This window comes from Marmota flaviventris, chromosome 3, assembly GCF_047511675.1.
Source record: "Marmota flaviventris isolate mMarFla1 chromosome 3, mMarFla1.hap1, whole genome shotgun sequence".
Lineage (NCBI taxonomy): Eukaryota > Metazoa > Chordata > Mammalia > Rodentia > Sciuridae > Marmota > Marmota flaviventris.
In genome coordinates this window covers 43200125-43221234 of record NC_092500.1, presented here as the reverse complement: position 1 = coordinate 43221234, position 21110 = coordinate 43200125, and the positions used below count along the sequence as shown (strand labels likewise).

General features: G+C 34.1%; 1 protein-coding gene and 1 pseudogene across 8 annotated transcripts in view; one reads left to right on the top strand and one right to left on the bottom strand.

Annotated features, from left to right (window-relative positions):
• The window catches only part of Kcnc2 (potassium voltage-gated channel subfamily C member 2), a 189174-nt gene that overhangs the window by 104319 nt on the left and 63745 nt on the right, over positions 1-21110 (bottom strand). The gene's annotated exons all lie outside the window — the stretch shown is intronic.
• On the top strand, positions 12087-12590 carry LOC114086851 (protein tyrosine phosphatase type IVA 1 pseudogene; annotated as a pseudogene).

The following is a 21110-nucleotide window of genomic DNA, read 5'->3' as shown; positions in this document are numbered from 1 at the left end:
CTCTGGCACACAAAATATTTCATAATTTTGACTAAATCAATGCTATGTTAAACATGTCCTACATTATTGTACTATATATTTTAAAATATTTTGCTTTCTAATTTGTCTCAGTTAGTGTTTTGGGTTTGGCACTTGTCTCAAAGATTTATGAATGGGAACTCACAGTGGAAATTACAGAACACAAGTACTAGCAATCTCCGCATTCTGGCAAAAGCCACATTTTAACAAAGTGAGAATTAGTAGCTACATGGCAGCATTAGTGGAAAATGTAGCTCAAATTAAATTCAAGCAACATCGAAAATTACAGGATCTCTCACTTGCTTTCAGAGAAAAAGGTCAGTTCTCCTACTGTTGACAAGAAGAGAAAAAGGAGCCTTATATTTAAGGGAAATTGCCTAAGGCTTTATGGAACTGTGGAGGAAACTGGCACTTCCAGTGATCTACTTTATTTAATTCCAGTGTTTGGAATTAATAACTGAACATGCCAACCGCAAAACATGAGGGAAAAGGATGGGAAGAAAACTACCTAGATCTTTCTCGGATAATCAAAACACATAGCGTCTCATTCCCAAACTGGAAAGCTTCAAAGAGGATCATGAAGCCAATTCATGCATTGCCCATAGTAATGAGAATAATAAAGATCAGAGTTGGCAGAGAAGGCGATGTGGGGCAGCAAAGGGCATTTCTCTAAAATGAGGAGGCAGGTGAAATGAAAAAATGTAACATTTTAAAAAATGATGCAGTTGAGCAAATGCAACGAGAGGAGGATTGAGCCCATCAAAAGAAATCACAGGGGGAGATTTTTACCTCACATCTCAAAGTAATTTTTCAAATAAGTTCTCAATTATGGAACTGATAATGGAATCCTCTTCTCATATATAAGTAAAATATTAAAGATTTATATGTGGTTTCTACATATAAAGGAACAAAGTCTATAGCCTTCTCTCCAAACTAAGAAAGAAAAACAAGCCAAAACCATTAATCAAGGTCACAATGATGAATACATTTTAGTATGAAAGCAGTATATAGATGAAAATATCTAGTAATAAAATAGGGTGTCTCTGTTTCAAATATAATATTATAGAAAATTCTTATTACACACTATCTCTGAAATCTATTTTCTACTATTTTTATAATGGATCCCCTTTTCTTGTTATAATATCTTACATCTGGAAATATTAACATTACAGATTTTAAATGAGCATGAAATGATAAATAAAAATAGTCCACAATCACAAAATTAACCCATGAAGAAAAATAATTCAAAATTATCCAAAAGAGTAGTAAGCCAATTTGTATTTAATTCTCTATGATCTGCAATAGAAATCTACTCATTTGAAGGTAGAAATATATTCAACATAAAATTATGTGTTGATGAGTGTCTAAACAAGCCTTTTCTCTGCAGAAAACTGTGATGGAAGCTGTGTAAGGTTGAGAAGTCAAATTCTCACCAGCCAGCTTCATAGCTGGTGTGCAGGAAGAAAGCATGAAGTGTACATTATCATATGTGGACCTCTCAAGGTTTCTCATTATTCCATGATTCCAACACCTAGCTTATAAATGAATTAAAACTTTAAGTCAACAAATACCCCCACTAAATAAATGTTCAAAACAACTGAGTATTTGGAGTACAAAAGTAATCTGTCCTTTTAAGTTCAAGCACTTACTCAAAGAAGGGACACAAAGAAAGCATAATTTGCTACAAAGACAGCAGATCACATTCATACCTTAGGAGTCACGGATTTTTACATTTATTCAAGCCATACTCAAACTTCTTTGTTCAAGAGACCAAAAGAAAATCAGACCTGGAGTTTTGTAATTCAAATCCTACAAGAGGAAATAATAAGCATTCAAGCCTCCGAAGAGTTTTTATTCACTGAGAAGTTAAGGTCTAACCTCATTAATTTCATTTGGAAGGCATGAGGAGATGCATAGTATCAGATACTGATGAGTGGAGAGACCCATTCTCTACTGATGTATGCTTTATTTCCAGTTTTCTCCAAAGAAGATACAATTAGCCTTTCACCTGCTAATCAGATGCATGACTTCATGCCTCTCAACATTTTGATTGATATTGATTAATGAGACTAAATTTAGGTTGCTACCAATATGAAAATATTCATTGACTTTTACAAGCCAAGAAGGTGGTTGGATAACCTGTTAAAGCATAGTTCATACTGAGTTTACCAAGGTGCCAACTTGAAACTCCTATAACCTAGTTATACTTACTCTGTCCAGTGGTGATGTGCTTCACCCCCAACGCCCATCAAGTTACTATGTCATAAAGGGGGTCCTGAGTCTCATATGCAAATGAATGAATACAAACAAGCAGATCCACACCGTGGAATGGACTTCTCTTCAAGCACACTACACAGCCAGGAGCCAGGGCACCAACACATGATGGAAGATTTGTTCCTCAGCCAATCAGATTGACCATGATTGCCAAGTTAGCCTGGGAAATAAATCAGGCAAATACCCAGGGTTTTGTTTTGTTGTGTTTCAATGGATGAAGTGACTAATACTGAGCTTATTCTTCCCTACATTTAGTTTATCAAGGGCTAAGTATTAAAAATGTGTTCTTTCATTGGTTTTTATATATTTTTTTCTCTCTCTCATACATTCTCATTTCCTTAAAGTCAGGGCTGTGCATATATACTCATTTGATTTTCATTCCACATGCTCAGCACACAAGAAGTATTCCATTTCACAACCAGAAATAGATGAAAGTGAGAGGGGAAAGCAGAAAAAGAACTAGGGGGAGAAATAAAATGATTTTCATCTCTTCCATGATGTGGATATCATGCAGGAAAATGATGGAAAGTGTGTTCTAGAGAGGGGGTGCTCCAAATGGCCATGGTGATCAGTATACCAACAAAATATTCATGAGATGATATATGCCTAGGACCTTGCTGTACCTTAATATATGATAAATTTAGGACACTAAGGTAATTTATGTATTTGCTTGACTGGATAAATATACAGAAATATATGCAGATATAAATCTCAGACACGTTGTGCCAAAATCTTAGGTCTATATAACTATTTAAATTTTATATAATACCATGATATGCCAGTAGCCTTAATCCAATCTATGAAATAGGTCTTTTTTATTTTTATCCTTTATGATCACCTGTCATGTTTTAAACATGGGAGGAATATCCTAATTATGAAATGCTATTCCAAAATAGGTCCTATACACTATTCTAAAATTATGCATGTGTGTGCATGTGTGTGTGTATAAAATCACTAATCACAACACATTTTGAGTCTTAGTTCATATGACTTTATGAAGAGGCACATATACATATTTCTTTCAAGTCTTTAGCCTCAATTATGTCGATCTCCTCTATGTTGCTTTAATACTCTCAATGGCAGCCATTATAACTATATATCAATCATGCATTTACTTGTTGTTCTTTTCAACTAGTCCATAAACTTTTGAGAATTTTTTCTGTTTATCTATCTCACTGCAGGATCTAACCTAGACTAACACAACAAACATCAACAATAACTCTATGTAAAATAAATGAGTGAATGATGAAACTAAATAATCAAAAAGGAAAGACAGTGGAATGAATCTGACACAACTTTCCCATGTACACATATGAATACACCACAGTGAACCTCATCATTCTGTACATCCTCAAAAAATTAATTAAAAAAAAAAACTTCCTACTTTGTGGTCACACCAACATTAGGAAATGGAAGGATTATAAAGATGAATGATATCTAAGTTACACTCTTAATGTAGTTACAGAAAATATTATAGCATAGAAAGTGAGGGACACATCAAAAAGAAACTTGTGTAGGAATGTGGTTAAGAATTAATTCATTTTCACTGGTTTGGATGTTTAAAGCATGTGATCCATATTTCTAAAGGACAAAGTCTTTTTATCTCAGCTGGGTATCTTTACTTTTTGAATTATAAAGCATTGTCTTATCATATGAAGGATCTCCTCATAGTAAAAAACAGTGTATATGCTGAATATAGTAAAATTAGGCAGAAAAACAAGATAGGGAAGAGCAGATTTAATCTTCCCTTTAGCTCACATCAGCTCACTGGCAATACTGAACTGAATGACCAACATCTGCCATTCACAGACAAATCAATCCCATCTGTTAAGCCTCCTGAATTACTGCTATTTGGATGCTCCAATGCAATCGTATAAAATACCCTTCAGGACATAACTAGAATAAACATATGTGGAGAAAAGGCTTAAGGCCTGGGAGCAGTTATGGCACTTTATGTATTATCTACCAAAATGAGCAAGACTATATAATTACAAATTATCATACATGACAGAAAAAGTCAGCTAAATCGCCTCAAATAAATACAAAATGACTCATTGCATGAAGAAGGAAACATTTTACAGGAAAGAGGACTACAGTTTTTATTGATATCTTGATATAATTGGGGGCATTCAGATTTTTTCCCAGAAATAAAAAAAAAAAGATGAACTTAATCATAATTTATCATATATTTTCCCAAAGTATACTTTATTTATGCTATTATTAGCAAAAGTATGCTTTTAAAAATTGTTGGATGATCAGAAATACTTTTTTTAATGCTAAAGGACTACTTAAAGCAGTAGTACATAGTTGTGGTTGCAGTGGGTAGAAATGTTCCCCAAATAACATCCCCAGACTTATAACCTTACATGTTCCCTTCCTTGGTAAAAGGTATTCTGCAAATGTAATTAAGGTTATAGGGCTTAAAACAGGGAGATTATCTTGGATTATATGGATAGATCCAATCTGATCTTATGAGCTCTTAAAAGCAGAGAACTTTAGCTAAAGGCAGAGACAGCCAGAAAGAAAAGTTAGAGAGTTCAAAGCCTGAAAGAATAACTTATGCTATCATTGCTGGAATCAGACTCCCTGGAAGGGGAGTCAGACAGACTCTAGGAGCAGAAACAGTTCTCTCTTAAGCAGCAGGCAATAAAACACAGGGGGAACTCTGTTCTACAAAACAAGGAATGGATTCAACTCATATCTCAGTGAGCCTGGATAGAGCTCAACGGAGGTGACACTTTAATTTTGATCCTGGAAGACCTCGAACAAAGATTCCAATCTTTGTATAGCCAATCTCTGTAGAGACTTCTGACCCATGAAACTATGAGGTAGTAAGTGGATATCATTTTAGCCACTAAGATCGTGGCAATGGATTACAGAAGCAACAGAAAATTTATACAGAAGCCGCGTCTCTGAAATCAGACTTTCTGGGTTCAAATATCAGCCCCATCGCAGAGACATGATCTCAGAAAGATTACTCTTCTTACACAGGTTTCTTGAACTTTACAGCTGACTATAACTTCAGGAAAGTCATATCTCCACTTTAAGGCTCTGCATTTTCACTGGCAAAACTAAATTAACAAAAGCATATCTTCTTCATATATTTGTTGGGGGAACTGCTAAGTAAGTACCAACTACTGCAAGCAAGGTGCTTAGTTAGCACAGAGCTTCATATATAAATATGTGATAAACAAAAAAACAAATATTCATTATTTCTATTTAATATTGCATTTTTGATGTATTTAACTGGATGGTACTTTTATCTGAAATGTACTTTGAAATGTATTAAAAATAAGTAGATTGATGGATTAAAAAGGTTAAATAGACACATGACAGACGAAGTATAATATAATGTGAATGGTAGAATTGAAGTTATGGGTATGTGGATGTTTACTCTAAAACTGCTTTGTATAGCTCACAATTTTTAATATAAAAATTATATAAAATTGGAATAAAACAAAATTAATGAATGCCAGGGGCTGTGGTTATAGGAAAAAAATAACCTTATGTGGAAGTGAATCAGATAGTTGTTGTTAGCAACATTACATTTTGAAATGAACCCTGGGTTCCAGCACTACCTCCTTCCCTTGCTTTTTCTATGCCCTTTTTCTGAGATGCTAAGAGAATTAAATTATATCAGGAATGTAAATTCTCAGTGTAGTATAAAAATCTTACACAACTAATAATTCTTCACAAAGTGATACATTAGTGTGTTTTAAAATAGAGTCATTAAGTCTAATGAAATTATTTCACCAAACGTATAAGAAAGTGTAACATGAATTTCATGACAGCTCCCCACTTAGTGTACATCCCCTCACTCTTCTGGTTGCTGAGCATTGCTTTCATTCCTTTCTCAACAATCATCTCTCAAATTGACTTGCATGTTCTCAGGTTGATTGCTTGGAATTTTCAAGCAAAATTACTATGAATTCTTGGTTACTAAAGAAAGGTAGTTACTAGAAAGATTGACTACCGATTTTGCTAAATGTATTATGTACCTCATTTTTATCCAGAAACCAAACATGTAATAGTTCTTTTTATTTTTAGTACAGTATATTTATATAAAATAGTGGGGTTTACTTAGAAATATTCATAAACCCACACAACATAGTTTTCTCCATTACAATCCTCAGTATTTCCCCACTCCTGTCCTTTCTGCCCTCCCCCTAACCCTCTTCTCCAGTCTAGTATTAGTTCTTTTAATAATTAGCTACTTGTGACCAAAGGTTTTAATGTAAGTTTATTATATACAGTTGGGTTAAGGATTCTGAAATTACAGATATCTTAGCATGATACTAAACTCTCAAATCCAGTCTACAGATGCAATTTCTATTGTTCAGCAGTTCTATTTTGTATGAGTGTTCTCATATGCATAAAATGGAAAATTCACTTTCAGATTTTATGAAATTCAATGTAATTTTTGAATTTACTTATTTAGAATGTAGAATTTATATCTTATATGCAACTGTATTAAATACTAATGATGGATGTTTGGAAAATATTCATAGGATTTAATAATCATATGCTGATTACAAAAAAAAAATTCAATCTATATGATTTCTATTTTGGGTACTACAATGAGTGATAAACAATAATGAGATTGTAAAAGCAAGTAAAATAAAGATATGTAAGCACTGGATTTAATATGCATCTGGGCCCCACCAATAACCCTTAGAATAATATTAGGAAGATATTGTTCTTATGTAAGTCAATTTTTAAAAAACCCTGTGTGTGCAGGTGTGTGTGTGTGTGTGTGTGTGTGTGTGTGTGTGTGTACTCCCCTCACGTCCACTCAAGATACATGGGAAGGTTTACTTAAATTAGCATTTTTTAAATTCATCTATAATAAATTGCTAGCTCTCCTAGATGAATGCAGGAAGTGATATTTCTAGTGTTTATGTTAGAGTGGTTATGATTGATTATTCACTACTTTCTTTAAAATATGCATTCTCACAGTCTGCTAAAATATAAAGAAAAAAATTTAACCCAATGAACAATGTTTTTCATCATATTTAGACAAGTATTGAGGAAACACGTTGATTTGGTAAAGTTCAACTTGAACATAATCAGCAGAAATAGACTCCATACTACAAACTAAATGCAAAAAAGTAAAAATGTTTTAAATTCTCTCCTGAAAGCACAACTACATTGCACACTTACCACTGAACCATTAAGTCCATGGTCCATGTATGACTTGGACCATGAAGACCAAGTCAGTAATCATTCTATATGTAAAAGGATAACAGACATAAACTAAGTGAAGAAACTATATGCGGCTCAACAGCATAATAACAAACAATAGGTAGAGAGAACAGGGGGAAAAGCACAACTATAAGAAGGAACTGACTCCAGAAACTCTGTTAGCTAGCAAGTTGGGAAAAATTTCATGGAATTAATATATTTACTTGTATCTTCATTCTTCCATCATATTTTCACATGAAAAAATAGCAAAACCAACATGGCTCAGATCTATTTGATATTGAATTTAGTCTCTCTGCATTTCAACTAGATGACATTCTAATTTATCTCTGTATAAGTTAGATGGCCCATTCAAACATTGATTAGTGAGGATCATTTAGTAAAGAAATGAGGTGTTATTCATAGACGTGTGAAGAAGATTAAGGAAACCAATGAGTGATGGTAAATAACCAAGGAGCATTCATGGTGGAAAGTGAATACCATCCCTAGGCCTATGAGACAAATGAGGGTGACAGTCACCAGGGAGAGCTGTAGCTCTTGAGATGCAGCCTTTGTTCAAGGACGATAGCCATTGCCAATTTAAGATCCAGTGAGGAAGAAAACAGAGGAGTCAGTACAGACACCTCTCGTCTCCTGGTCTCCTGGCACTTGTTCCAACTGCAGAATTCTGCTGGGTTACAGAGGGCAAAGAAAGTAGCCCATTATAGACACCTCTAGAATATAAGGAAAAGGAAGGTGGAAAGAGGCTTGGAGAGACAAATAAAGACCAAAAAAAATGAAGATCTTTTATATCTTTCAATGCATTCTTTTAGGGAGAAGACTGACAAAAAATATATTAAAACATGGCACTATAGGAACTCCATATCAGTCCCCTGCAGTGGCTCAGTCAGATGGCTGGATAATTCCCCTACAATTAACTGAACCAGGCCAGCCTTCCCCTAAGGTAATATATTAAAATATTGAAGTGGTCAAAGGAACTATTACCCATCTGAGGGGAAAGCATTCATATTTTTTACCATTGAGAGTGATGTTAGGGTTTTTTTCACTCACCCTGATGGAGGATGTTCCCTTTTATTCCTAGCTTGTTAGGAACTTGTATTATATAGAGTCATAATTCCCTCCCTCCCTCCCTTCTTTCCCTCCTTCCTTCCTTTCTTTCTTTTCTTCTTTTCTCTTCTTTTCTTCCTTCCTTTCTTTCTCTACTCTGGCTTACTCTGGGAATATTACATTGTTTTCCTTTGTTATTTTGTTAACAATGAATTGGTCAATTACATTGGTTTCCATGCTAAATAAATCTAATTTGGATTTCTAGGATTAAACCCAATGATCAATATATATTATGCTTTTTATATATTGTTAAATTCTATTTGCTAATATGAAGTCTATGTTCATAAGTGATATTGATTTGTAGCTTTCATATCTTGTAAAGAGCTCTGATTTCAAATCACAATAAAACCATACAATGAGTTAAGAAGCATTTCCGCTTCTTCTGCTTTTTGTAAGAATTTTTTAAGAACTATTATTATTTCTTTTAAAATTGTTTGCTAGAATCTACCAGTGGAGGCATCTAGGCCAGAGATTTTCTTGGCAAGAAGATTTTAAGTCTAAATTCAATTTCTTTAATAAATTTGGGGATATTCACATTTTAAATTTATCTTTTATTTGTTCTAATTAGTTCTACAGGACAGTAGAATGTACTTTTGACACATCATACATAAATGGTATACAATTTCTCATTCTAATTGTGCATAATGTAGTCACATATGTACGGAGTAATAATGTCTGATTCATTCTACTGTCCTTACCGCCATACCACTTCCCCTCCCTTCAGTCCCCTCTACCTAATCTAAAGTAAGTCTATTCTTCCCTAGCCCTATCCCTTATTGTGAATTAGTATCTGAATATCAGAGAAAACATTTGGCCTTTGGTTTTTTGTAATTGGCTTATTATCAGCTCCATCCATACTGGCAAATGTCATCATTTCATTCTTCTTTAAGACTGAGTAATATTCCTTTGTGTATATATAATACATTTTCATTATACATTCATCTGCTGAAGGACACCTAAGTTGATTCCATAGTATAGTTATTGTGAATTGAGCTGCTATAAACATTCACGTGGTTGTGTCACTCTAGTATGCTGATTTTAACTCTTTGGGTTTTAAACTGAGGAATGAGATGGCTAGGTCAAATGGTGGTTCCATTCCAAGTTTTCTGAAGAATCCCCATAACACTTAAGTGGGCTCAATTCTTAACACCACAAAAGAAAAAAAAAAGTGAAAATGGGTTTGGAAAATGAAATTTGTAAGGCAGAAATCATAAACACCATTCAAGGAATTATTTCTACTATATTTTTTTAGCTTTAGTTTTTTTTAAGAAAGGGACATAATTAATTATATAACTGTAACTAAATTAAACTACACAATTTATTTATATAACTTTATATAACTATACATTATAATTATGATTTTACATAATTATAATTTATATAATATTTATGTAATTATTAAATTAAATTATATAACTATGTAATTTTAAAAATCACCATGTAGCAATGAAAGATAAATTAAAAAGAAAATGATGAGAGGCAGAAACAGGAGGAAAATTATTGAAATGGTGAAGAACTGCATTTAAAAACAACTCTAGAAAGAGCTTCACTCTGCTGAAGCTGAATTTGAAAAACAACATGAAGGAGTTGATGGTAATGCTGGGTTTTGTAGCTTAAGAATATAGATGATGATTTTTTCAAGCATAACAGTAAGAAAAGCATAAAGAAGAGGAATTTTTATGGAGAAAGAAACTAAATATATCACATTAGGGTAAGGTAAGGTGGCTATATGACATCCAACTAAACATATTATGATCCCAAAATATTTCTCTTTGACATTCACAGCCACTATATTTTATTTGGTAATCCTACATTTACATAATAGAAAGAAGTTGAAATTTGGCAATCCAATGATTTTTCATTCCTTCTAAACTTATCTAAGTCATCATCCACATGTAAGTTTCATGTCATAATAATTGCCCAGTTGTTGGTTCTCCTGTTTGAACTGAAGCACAATTTAATTCTGGATCCATCAAAAATCTTTCTTGAAACTCGTGCAGATCTACTTCTTTCATCTCTCTTGAGTCCCTTTGTGAAGTTCAGGCAGAAGAGTCAGGATGCTTGCAGAGAATGTTAACATCTTTGAAGAAAAAAAATTAAAAAGTGATTTTTACTTAAGTAGATACTTACACAAAAGTTAACATAGAATTTTAAAATAAGCCCTTCTCTTCCCTCTTGTTAGTGGGAAAACTACATTTTCATTGAAATTCTGGATAAAAATAAAATAAAGACTATATGATAGAGGATGAATAATACCTCAAACTTCAATATTTCACTGTAAGTTAAGACCTGTTTCAGAATTAGCTTCCTGATGTTAGAGTCTGTAAACAAGTATGGATGGCGCCTGGCATTTTGCCAGAAGGAGTGGTTTGTGAAGTAACCCCAGCGAGCCATTAAGTGTGGAGATTTCTTATTGGTTGACTGCTGTATCTAGTTTATGTTAATTAAGATAAGCTGTGTGGAATGTATATATACCCCTCCTGTCCTACAATAAACGGTTCCCACTCCTGCTGTATCAATCTACACAAATTGCTCGTCACCCCCCCCCCCCCCAGGTTATTTTGCTGCAGCCGGACTGCAGCATCCTGATCCATACTTTTGTCTCTTATCAAAGGAAAGTGAGTTCAAATTATACTGAAACCAGAGTACAAAAACGTTTTCCTGATTTATCAACCATTCATTTCTTGTTGCAAAGCTCCTTTAAAGATTTTCAACATGTCTAAAGCCCATGGAGACATCCATCCACAAATCATGACCTTTTAAACAAATAATGAGAATTTCAGTAGCATTGCATTCATAATATCCAAGAGTGAAATTTTTGTTTTTCTATTTTACTAGCTTTTACTCTTTCAAGTTCTTCAACTACCTAACAAGCATTTTTTTTTCAGTTATAAATGACTTCCTGACTTTATCCATTATGAAAAGAAGTAGATTTAGATTTATTCTCAGTAATAACACTTATTAAATTAATATTTTCTTTTTTAAAGACCATATAAGAGGTGCGCCTGCTGCCACCTGCATTGCCACCGCTTTGGGACCGGCTGTATGATTAGGCCACAATCTTCAATGAGTAAACATATTCCTCAGTTCTGTTGTGTTCTTGGTCACACATTTATGGAATTTCTGAAGGGCAGTGGAGATTACAGGCACAGCACGACCTCTTTGCAGACAAGTGAACTGTAGAAATTCATTACTGCTCTACCAAGAGGCCCCCATAAGAGTGGTTAACCTGGACACAGACCTATTAAATTGAAAATCCACTGAGCATTTTACAAGAGTTCTGACCTGGAAGGGGTAAACCTCAGTGCACTTCCTTTCTATTGCCCCAGTATTACTGGATTAAAGAATTGCTGCTTCTTGTTAGGAGGCTCACTTCACTTCCCATTACTCCCAACTTCATACTCAAAGCACTGAGAATATCAAGTGGAGTATATTGAAGTAAACTTCAGTTACTTTGCATCATTTCTGTATTCAGGTTTTTTAATTCTTTTATAACCCTATTGAGTGTTTTTTAACTAAATTAACATGGCTCGAATGAACCGCCCTGCTCCTGTGGAAGTTCTGTACAAGAACATGAGATTTCTTATTACACACAATCCAACCAATGCAACCTTGTGAAGCAACCTATGACACTACTCTTGTGGAGAAAGAAGGCATCCAAGTTCCTGATTGGCCTTTTGATGATGGTGCACCACCGTCCAACCAAATTGTCCATGACTGATTAAGTCTTGTAAAAATTAAATATCGTGAAGAACCAGGTTGTTGTATTGCTGTTCATTGTGTTGCAGGCTTTGGGAAAGCTCCAGTGCTTGTTGCCCTGGCATTGATTTGAAGGCAGAATGAAATATAAAGATGCTGTACAATTCATAAGACAAAAGCGGTGTGGAACTTTTAACAGCAAGCAACTTTTGTATTTGGAGAAGTATTGTCCTAACATGCGGCTGTGCTTCAAAGACTCCAATGGTCATGGAAACAACTGTTACATTCAATAAAACTCGGGCACCTGATGCTATTGCCTTGGAAGTGGAACTTAAGACAGTACCTAACTTGTAATACATATCAGACAGCATGTTGCCGTGGTAAATAAGTCTGATGAAGCTTCCATAGGAGTATTGGAAAGCAGTTTTACCAGGTAACAATCTTGACAGAATTTCAATCTCTATGTTTGGGTTCTGATCAACTTGTTCAGACACTTAGCAAAAGATTCTTGCTGTTCACAATTTAAAATGTGCTTATTGTTTGTAACAGTTGACCTTTCCTGAAATCATGGGGTACTGAGTTAATATCTTTAAATCCATTTCCATGCCCGAATCTTACATAAGAAATTTAGAAATATTAGGTGCCAAAATAGCCAGCACATTACTTATATATTTTTAGTATCATACAAAACCAAAATTCCAGGAACTAAGAACACTCTAGACCTTATGTGATTTATCCCTTCAGTCATTTCAAACATTATAGGGCCTATATGATTATTTGCCTGCTCATTTTATGTTTACATCTCCCACATTCATACATCAGGTTTACTTTTACTATTGGGGTTTTTGGTTTTTGTTTGTTTTGGATTTGATTTGTTTGTTTAATTTTTACCAAGTCTTACAGCAATTATTTAATACCTTTCTATAAGTCTGATTTTTTGCTGTTATGGGAAACCACCATTTTGAAAACCTAAGTTTTTACAGAAGCACATGTCTTCAAGTCTCCAAACAAACAAACAAAAAAACCTTACAGTTAATTTAACGTTTGCACCCTGAGGAGCAACCTAACAGGGTTGGCCTGAAAAAAAGAAGGGGAGGGGGCTCTTAAATATTTTTAGTAAAATGTTGCCTTTGTCTCATGCAGAACCTGTAGAATATATGCTCTTTAATTTAGTAAATATTTTTTAAAAGTTAGAGATGCTCTGTTATTGTAGCTAAAACAATTCTTAATGATAAAAGTTCTAAATTTATTTTTCATAATCATCAGAAGTTGTTTACCAACTCTTTTTTTTTTTTTCTGGTTTTCTTTTATTCCCAACCTCTTGAAAAAAAAAAAAAGTGAGTTTCTGCTGACGAATTGAGCAGTCATCTAATGTTTTATCTGCCTTTTGAGCTGTGTAACTTAATATTTGGATACTTGATAATTTTGTTTTATTATGTAATTGATAAAGTGGTGATGTGTATTAATGTTAGTTCAACCATCTATTTATATTGTCTGGGAACATGTGGTTATAGTTCTGTGGGAGAAATAATTTGTCAGTGTTCACCAGCTTGTAAAAACTTAGTGCAAGAGCTTAAACATCTAAATAAATAATGAAATGCAAAAAAAAAAAAAAAAAAAGACTATATAAGAGCTAAGAATTTCAAATCAAGCAATCCAGACACATTTTATAGATAAGGAAAAGATTTTTATTCAACAGAAATCTTTTATATTTGAAAATATCTTCAAGATCTGACTACTAGATAAAGTACAAATTGAGAAATGTGTAACTGAAAAATATGTTAACTGAGTACTTGATAATGACTGAGTAACGTTTGTATGGGTAATCTGTAAACTCATAGAGGCACAGTGGCATTACTTCCCCATCAGACAGGGCAGGTAAACATCCACTGAATTTCTAGTGATTTCCAGGAGTTGAAAATTTACAAGAATCCCTTAAAACCAACTCTAAAACTTACACTAAGTCTTGCAGGAAAACCTTCCTCGTACAACCATTCATATTTCTAAGGTAGAATTCGATACCTTCCTTTAGTTTTCCTTCAGTTGAGATGATTAACTAAATACCTCTATTTTCTTTGTAAGAGTTCCTCAACAATTAAAGACCAGTTACTAAGGTCCACCTGTAAATTTAGTTAGCATTTAAGGCACTCTTTGAAAGTTAGACAGTGGGAGAAATTGTCCAATGAGAAAGGAAGTACATAAGACATAAAAGAAAAGAAATGGATTCTGGTTCTGCTTCTAGATAAACTTAAAAATATTTTGATTTTTCTGTACTAATTTTTGGATAAGACAAAGATTTAATTCATCAAATAAGTATTATACAACACTTACCTATGCAAGAAACTATACCATGGCAATGGAGTAATGAAACAGATGAGGTTCTTGCTTCAAACAAAATAGTGGGAATGAGCAAAAGTGATCATTGGTGGAATAAGATGTCACAGTACCTATCAGAGGGTGTTGGTTACAAGTTATCCTGTATTCCTCAAAAGTGTATAATGATATGCAATATGTATAAAAACCTGAAACATGTCACTCAAATTAAAAGTAGTCTGCCTATTATTGTCTCTGAAGGTGATTAAAATGTACCTGGATCGTTGTTAGAGTCACTTCACAGGTCAGTCATTATCCATTTAAATTTGTATAGTTAAAATTGAAGCATAATGAACTGCCTATGATGATATTAAGTGAATGCATGCCTAATAAAGTAATTTCATACTCCAAAGATATAATTATATTGCATTTTCTACTCACACCATGAAGGCCGATGAATAATATGGAGACGCACAGGCTTCTTTGCAGCACAGAAGGTATGTCTGGAGTCACCAAAACAAGAATAATATGGTTCAACTGAACATAAATTGTTCCTTTTAATGTGATGTTGGGATCACAGAAAAATAGGCATGGAAATTTTTGTTATGACTTGAAAGTGCTTAAATGTCTAAGTGTTGGAAGATGTTTTTACATACCAGTAATTTTTATAGTAATGTTACTGGCCCCAACATCTACAGATCTACCAAGGGAAAGAGAAAATTATTATTCTATTATTCTCTTTTCATAGATGAATCAAATGTTACATTCTGCAAAGCAATAAGATTTGAAACTCTTTTAAAGCAATTGTTATCAGCCCTTCTAGAAACATCTATTCACAGATAATTAATTATATAATTATATGTATAATAAGGTTTCCTAAAGCCTACTCTTTTTTAATTTGTTTTAATTAGTTACACATGACAGTACAATGACCTTGACATATCATACATTTGAATCAGATGGAATATAATTTCTCATTATTCTGAGTGTACAGGTTGCAGAATCATTTTGGTCATGCAGTCACATATATACACACAGCAATAATAATGTCTATCTCATTCTACTGTCCTTCCTTCCCCCCCTTCTCCTCCCCTCCCCTCCCATCACTTCTTTCTACTCAATCTAAGGTGATGCACATCTTTTTTTTCCCCTCACATCTTCATACAGGTATTTTGTATAACCATGAGAGTCTCCTTCCATCTTCCATACAATTCCCTTTCTCCCCTCCTTTCCCTTCCACCTCTCTTCCCTATCTAGAGGTAATCTTCTTCTCATGCTCTTCCTCCCTACCCCATTTTGAGTCACCCCCCTTGTATCAAAGAAAACATTTGGCATTTGTTTTTTAGAGATTAGCTAACTTCACTTAGCATAATCTGCTCTAATGCCATCCATTTCCCAGTAAATGCCATGATCTTGTTATTTTTTATTGCTGAGTAATATTCTATTGTGTATAAGTGCCACATTTGTTTATCCATTCATCTACTGAAGGGCATCTAGGTTGGCTCCACAGTCTAGCTATTGTGATTTGTACTGCTATAAACATTGATGTGGCTGTGTCCCTGTAGTATGCTGTTTTTAAGTCCTTTGGGTATAGACCGAGAAGAGGAATAGCTGGGTCAAATGGAGGTTCCATTCCCAGCTTTCCAAGGAATCTCCATACTGCTAAAGCCTACTCTTAAAAAGAGTTTTAACATAATATGCAATGCAATGTACATTTGCAAGTAAAAAAAAATCATATTTGATTTAAATGTTCTATAATTCTGATTCAAGCTACAGCTCTCCCTAGTTAGTTTAATTAACCAGGTTTTAAATGATTATAATTACATTCATAAAAAGAATAGCTTTTAGTAAATTCATTTATGACCAATGTGATATCATTTTACTCTAAATAAATACAAAATATTTTCCTATTTATGCTCTCAAATGTTATATAGCCCAAGTCACTAAGCCAAGATTTTATTGATTCTTATGACTTAGGGTACAAATTCCTGTTCCCTTCACAATCCTTATCCACAGCTACACAGCAAATGAAAATCAGTTCAGGACAAAACAGATGGAAAATAGCTTAGTTCATTAGGCAACATTCCAGGTGTTTGTTTCTGGCAAAAAGTTAAGGAAAAAAAAAAAAACATTTCTGAATCCCTGACCATTATGTATTCACAGCTGTGTGTGGATGTGATAATAATAGCAGTTAATGTGTCCCTGTTTGTTATAGGGCTGTTCTGTGTTATGTCAATCACAGATTTAAACATTTCCTACATGAAGACTCAATATACAACTTTCTTAATATTGCCCTTAAGTTCTTTCTAGATAAGAGAAACAGTTAAATAAATGCCTATATCTAAACTATACTTTTGAAAATTAATGTTTTTAGTCCAAGAGGGATTTTATAAATCAGTATATAATATTTATAATAACAGTTCTGTCATTGCAGACCTTCTAATGAAATTTTATTATGAAACTCAGAGAAATGTAAGAGCATTCTATATTAGTTCCCTGACTAATGGCCTCCTCTCTCTCCTTCATACCTTACAGAATTGGTGACTATAGCAATGGATGTAATTCTCTGCCCACTTATTCCTTCAGATCAATGGTTCTCTTAGCTCTTTAGAATAATAGTTTCATTATAAGTTCCATCTCCAGTCACCAATCGTGTAGTATATTTGTCACCTTACATGAACCCTGAACATGACCATCCTCTAATTTAAGGTGCTCTCTTTCTTTGTAATAGGTTTGTAATCTATTGAAGAAGAGTTAAGAGTATTTCTTTCTGTACATCACACTTACTGTACCTCTACTCATTTTCTCTAATTTCAGAGCAAAGGTGCCCTTCCAGTTAAAATTAATCCTTCAATTTAAACACACAATGCAAAGTCTCTCATATCATCTGGACTCCACTCCATCTATTAGTTTTCTTTCTTCTACATATTCAACCTTTCTGTCCAATCTCACCTTCTCTGCAGCCTACAGTTAAACCCAGGTCTCTCCCATTCTTTACAATTAAGCAGTCTTTGCTTTATTCTGAATGTTCCCACCAGAGCATTTCCAGGCACCCTGACTTTATCTCCTCTTTCCTTATCCATCAAACCTGTAAATACAGCCACTATAGCAAATCTTCCAATTTCTCCTCTCCTAACCATTCTTCAACCAGCTTAGAAGTAGTTTCTCCTGAAAATTGCTTTGCTGAGGTCATGTGATCAACACTTGCTAAATCAGTTTTAGGGCTTCTTTTTTTTCCCTTCTCTTTGGCTCTCCAACAACTGCATCACTTACTCTCTCCCACTTAATTGATTGTTTCTTTTAAATCTCTGTCAGTGATTTTTTTTGTTTTTGCTTATGAATACCAATTCCTCAAGGATTTCATCTTCAATTCTTTTTGCATAATACTCTGCAAATATCTCTTAGAAAATTTCATATAATGTACTGATACATATATTTTAACTAATATATATGTATATGTATGTGTGTGTATATACATGTATATAAACATATCTATGTACATATAAAGGCTTTTTATAAGTCTACCTGTAATACATCTTTTATAATAAAATTCTTTGTGAAACCAAAGAAGAAATGGACTAATTATGTTAGTTATGAAATTATGCTGTATGTTATGAAAAAAACAAGATGGAAGAAACTTGATGGCATAATCACATCCATTAATAATAGGAGTAGTAAATATTTTATCTCAAATAACTGTATTTATGTGGATCTTAATGATTAAATATTTCAAAACAGATCATCCATATGTCTGAGTGAGGAAAACTTTAGAGTCAATATGACATCTGAGACCAAAAAAGGATATAAATAAGACATAAAGTCAAATTAAATTCCCTTCCTTATTTCACACTTCCAACAAATATTAATCACCATCACATATTCTAGAGACTTCAGACTTGGAAGGAACAACGTACCAAAACCTCTGATTTGATCTTAATACATAAAAGTGTGCTTTCTAGCAGTGTACATTTTATTTCAGTAGCTACCAAAAACAAAAAAAAAAAATACAGAATTGAGTTTGTTTCCTAAAGAGAAAAATCTAATTCATAAAGATTCTGAACACCACTGAAAGCCCACTGTGGGAACATAGTGGCTGCTTAGAAGGGCTGTCGTTAATCACCTGTCACACGTGGTGTGCCCTAGGGTTGACTGACTCACGGGTATTGACATTAACAGACTCCTGCTAATTCTGTTTTTTAAATAATACACACAGGTTTAATTGTAATATTTTCTTTCCAAAATTAATTTTCAACCTGTGAATGACAAATCTGTGAAATAGTTGAGCCAAAAAATTCCCATTTGCACATTCACACTTTCTGGGACTAAGGTTGACTTACTAGATAAATCTCTGGAGTATTTCTTATTTCTTCAGCATAGCAACTCTGAATTTCTTGATGTTGTATTTTGCTTTTAGGAAAGGTGAAAATACCACTGTAAACAGACTCATTCATTTATCTTGTACCCACAAAATACTCCACCACTAATTGTTCTCACTGTCTTTAACTTTGGTCTTAAAATATCTTTTATACATATATGTGAATTAACAATCCCATGTGGAAGAGGAGAATGGCAGTATAAATAGGCCTGAGGTTACAAGGTATAAATTTAGGCCACCTCTTTCAGAACCACTTGGCTACTTGTGTAAAATATATATTAAAAGAAAAAACAGATTCTTGGAGACCCCAGGAAAGCAAGAGTCTATATGTGTATATCTACTGGGAAGTGAATCCAGGAGTGCTTGAGCACTGAGCCAAACCCCCAGCCCTTTTTTGTTATTTTTATTTAGAGACAGGGTCTCCCTGAGTTGCTTATGGCCTAAGTTGCTGAGGCTGGCTTTGAATTTATAATCCTCCTGCCTCAGCCTCCTGAGCCCCTGGAATTACAGGCATGTGCCACCACACTCGGCAAGAATCTATATTTTAATAGGCTCCCAAGTTGATCAAATGCACAATAAAGTTTAAGAAAAAGATGCTGTTATTGTTTCTATTGAGTTGATTCTGAACAAGAAATCCAAAAAGGCTTTAAGACATCAAAAATGCTTGTTCTTTTAAGAAAATGGAATACCAGTTCAAGAAGGCTGCTCACCTGAGGAAACATCGAAGCAAAGAAGGAAGTCTCCAATGAAGTCCTAGAGACCTCAGGGACCTGATAAATCACATTAGTTACTGTCTACTTTTTTGAGATCCACGTGACTGCCTCTGTTCTCTTTAGAATTAAAATAACCAACTCACTTCGCTTCATTCTGCCGCACAATAAAGCATTCATTTCAAGCATCCAAGTTGGCCCAGATAAAATAATAAGGCCATGCCTTGGAAGTGAAATGAAAAAGAATAAAACATGAACTCAAATTTTAGCTTTTCCTCACTGGCTGTGAGACCAGTGAGCAACGCTGTCTTGAAAACTGCAGCAGGTGGAAGCTTTGTGGCAACCAGGAGAGAGGATACGAATTCTTCTTTTAAAAAGAGCTCACACTTGAGTGCAAAGTTTTCTCATACAAACAATTTTTGCATGACTTTACTTCAATTATAACTGTTGTTTCATATTCCTAAATATTACCCACACTCTGTCTTTCTGCTCTTTCTCTAAGTATGTTTTCTGGTGGTGACTGTTATAACTCTTCTGCATCAAAGTCTTAGAAGACATATGTCAAAGCTATCTCTTCAACTATAAAATAAAATAATATTTGACTCAGGAAAGATGAGTCATACTTTTACTTAGAAGTTTTTCTGAATTCCTGGAGCAACTTGTGAAATTACAATTTTTAGACTTTTTTTCTTCTAAACCTGCTGATGAATGAAGTACCATAGTAAAAGAAAAATTGGAAGCATATTTGAGCTATAGATTCCTCATAGGTAAAACCAAGATCACAGTATCCTCCTTAAATGATTCACAAGATTGATGATGGTAGGGGGTGGTCAATGAAAATACATGTTATCTATTGCTACACAAGAAACCGTCCTAAAATGTAGGAGTCTGAATCAAAACCACATTTTAACTCAGAATTCTACAATTTGGACTATGGTTAGCTGAGAAGTTCTAATGGTCTCCCTTGTGGTCACTCCTCAGGTGAATCTAATGGTCTTGGATGGTCCACAAGGGTCTCACTGGCATGTCTGATGGTAAACTGGGGCTGATGTTCAGAGCAGTTCTATTCTTCTCCACATGGCTTCTCCAGCATGTTATGAGAAGGCAAGCCATAATATATAGCCGTCTATCAAACCTTTGCCTACCTCATATTTATAAATATCCAGTTAGAGAAAACTCAGTCTTAGAAAAGTTGAGTAACTTGCTTAAGGCTATGCAGTTGCACTGTGGATGCCTGAATTCAAATTCCGGGTCACCCTCTAGAAGCTGAGTACCTAACTTTTTAATGAACATCCTGTACAACCTCCATCAAAAAATCCTGTAAGGGAGTTTTGGCCCCTATGTTGTAGATGAGGAAACTGTAGCTAAAAGATCTTGTTTAAAAATCTCACCATAAATAGCAGATCTAAGACTTG